Source organism: Arachis ipaensis, chromosome B5 (genome assembly GCF_059453495.1).
Source record: "Arachis ipaensis isolate K30076 ecotype BB chromosome B5, ASM5945349v1, whole genome shotgun sequence".
NCBI lineage: Eukaryota > Viridiplantae > Streptophyta > Magnoliopsida > Fabales > Fabaceae > Arachis > Arachis ipaensis.
The window spans coordinates 133,470,542-133,473,278 of record NC_142440.1 but is presented as its reverse complement, the minus strand read 5'-3'; the positions used below and the strand labels follow the sequence as shown (position 1 = coordinate 133,473,278).

At 35.0% G+C, this 2,737-nt stretch overlaps 1 non-coding gene across 1 annotated transcript; it reads right to left on the bottom strand.

Annotated features, from left to right (window-relative positions):
* Nucleotides 1–1,462: 1,462 nt before the first annotated feature.
* LOC148565841 (small nucleolar RNA R71) lies at nucleotides 1,463–1,566 on the bottom strand. The gene has a single exon (XR_015884908.1). It is a non-coding gene; the product is annotated as a small nucleolar RNA R71 (small nucleolar RNA).
* Nucleotides 1,567–2,737: the final 1,171 nt, after the last annotated feature.

Below are 2,737 nucleotides of genomic sequence, written 5' to 3'. Positions count from 1 at the left end.
AAATTTCGAAAATTTGGATTGACTTAGTCAAAAAAAATTTTAAAATCTAGTTATTTCTTATGAGTCAAGTCAAATTTTCAATTTAAAAATCCTATCTTTTCAAAACCTTTTCAAAAATCAAATATTTTTCATTTTTCTTTCATTTTTTTTCGAAAATTTTAAAAATTGATTTTCAAAATATTTTTCTTATTTTTATTTCATATTTTCCAAAATATTTACTAACAATTAACAATTAATGTGATTGATTCAAAATTTTAAGTTATTACTTGCCTAGTAAGAAATGTTCAATCTTTAAATTTTAGAATAATATCTTTTTGTTTCTTGTTAGTCAAGTAATTAACTTTAATTTCAAAAATCAAATCTTTTTAAATTTCTTTTTTCAAATCTTTTTCAAAAATAGATTTCAATCATATCTTTTTCAAAACTTAATTTCAAAATCTTTCTAACTTCTTATCTTTTCAAAATTGATTTTCAAATCTTTTTCAATTAACTACTTGACTTTTTGTTTGATTTTGAAAGTTTTCTATTTCAATCATATCTTTTTCAAAACCACCTAACTACTTTTCTCTTTCTAATTTTCGAAAATCACTAACCACTTTTTCAAAAATCTTTTTAATTAAGTAATTTATTTAGTTTTTAAATTTTATTTCATTTCTCTTTTTAATTTTCTAATACTAACCAATAATTAAAATAAAAATAAAAATATTTTCCTTTTATTTTAATTTAAATTCGAATTCTTCTCTCTCTCTCATCTCTTTCTATTTATTTATTTAATCACTAACACTTCTCTTCTTCTTAAAAATTCGAACCCTCTCTCCCTCTCTGTGTTCGAATTTTTTCTCTTCTCATTCTTCTACTCACATAAAGGAATCTCTATACTGTGACATAGAGGATTCCTCTTCTTTTCTGTTCTCTTCTTTTTCATATGAGCAGGAACAGGGATAAAGACATTCTTATTGAAGCTGATCCTGAACCTGAAAGGACTCTTAAGAGGAAACTAAGAGAAGCTAAAGCACAACCCTCTGGAGAGGACCTGACAGAAATTTTTGAAAAAGGAGACATGGCCGAACCCAATAACAATGGTGGAGATGCAAGGAAGATGCTTGGTGACTTTATTGCACCCTCTTCTAACTTCTATGGAAGAAGCATCTCAATCCCTGCCATTGAAGCAAACAACTTTGAGCTTAAGCCTCAATTAGTTTCTCTAATGCAACAGAATTGCAAGTTTCATGGACTTCCATTGGAAGATCCCCATCAGTTCTTAACTGAATTCTTGCAAATCTGTGACACTGTCAAAACCAATAGAGTTGATCCCGAGGTCTACAGGCTTATGCTTTTCCCTTTTGCTGTAAGAGACAAAGCTAGAACATGGTTGGATTCACAACCTCAGGAAAGCCTGAACTCTTGGGAAAAGTTGGTCAGTGCTTTCCTGGCCAAATTCTTTCCACCTCAAAAGATGAGCAAACTTAGAGTGGAAATCCAAACCTTCAGACAGAAGGAAGGTGAGTCCCTCTATGAAGCTTGGGAAAGATATAAGCAATTGATCAAAAGGTGTCATTCTGACATGCTTCCAGAATGGAGCATCATATGTATATTCTATGATGCTCTGTCTGAGTTGTAAAAAATGTCATTGGACCATTCTGCAGGAGGATTTCTTCATCTGAAAACCCCTGCAGAAGCTCAGGAACTCATTGAAATGGTTGCAAATAACCAGTTCATGTACACCTCTGAGAGGAGTCCTGTAAACAATGGGACGCCTCAGAAGAAGGGAGTTCTTAAAATTGATACTCTGAATGTCATATTGGCTCAGAACAAAATATTGACTCAGCAAGTCAATATGATTTCTCAGAGTCTGAATGGATTGCAAGCTGCATCCAACAGTACTAAAGAAGCATCTTCTGAAGAAGAAGCTTATGATCCTGAGAACCCTGCAATGGCAGAGGTGAATTACATGGGAGAACCCTATGGAAACACCTATAATTCTTCATGGAGAAATCATCCAAATTTCTCATAGAAGGACCAACAGAAGCCTCAACAAGGCTTCAACAATAATGGTGGAAGAAATAGGTTTAGCAATAGCAAGCTTTTTCCATTATCTTCTCAGCAACAGACAGAGAATCCTGAACAGAGCCATTCTGGCATGGCAACCATAGTCGCTGATCTATCCAAGACCACACTAAGTTTCATGAATGAAACAAGGTCCTCCATTAGAAATTTGGAGGCACATGTGGGTCAGCTGAGTAAGAAGATTACTGAAACTCCTCTCAGTACTCTCCCAAGCAATATAGAAGAAAATCCTAAGAGAGAGTGCAAGGCCATAACCATGACCAACATGGCCGAACCTGGAGAGAGTGAGGAGGACGTGAGTCCCAGTGAAAAAAGCCTCAGGGGACGTCCTCTGGACAGAAAGGAGTTTTCCTTTGAGCAACCAAAGGAATCTGAGGCTCATACAGAGACCATAGAGATTCCATTGAACTTCCTTCTGCCATTCATGAGCTCTGATGAATATTCTTCCTCTGAAGATGATGAAGACATCACTGAAGAGCAAGTTGCTAAGTATCTAGGAGCAATCATGAAGCTGAATGCCAAGTTATTTGGTAATGAGACTTGGGAGGATGAACCCCCTTGTTCACCAATGAACTGAATGCATTAATGAGGCAGACATTACCTCAGAAGAAACCGGATCCCAAAAAATTCTTCATACCTTGTACCATAGGCACCATGACCTGTGAGAAGG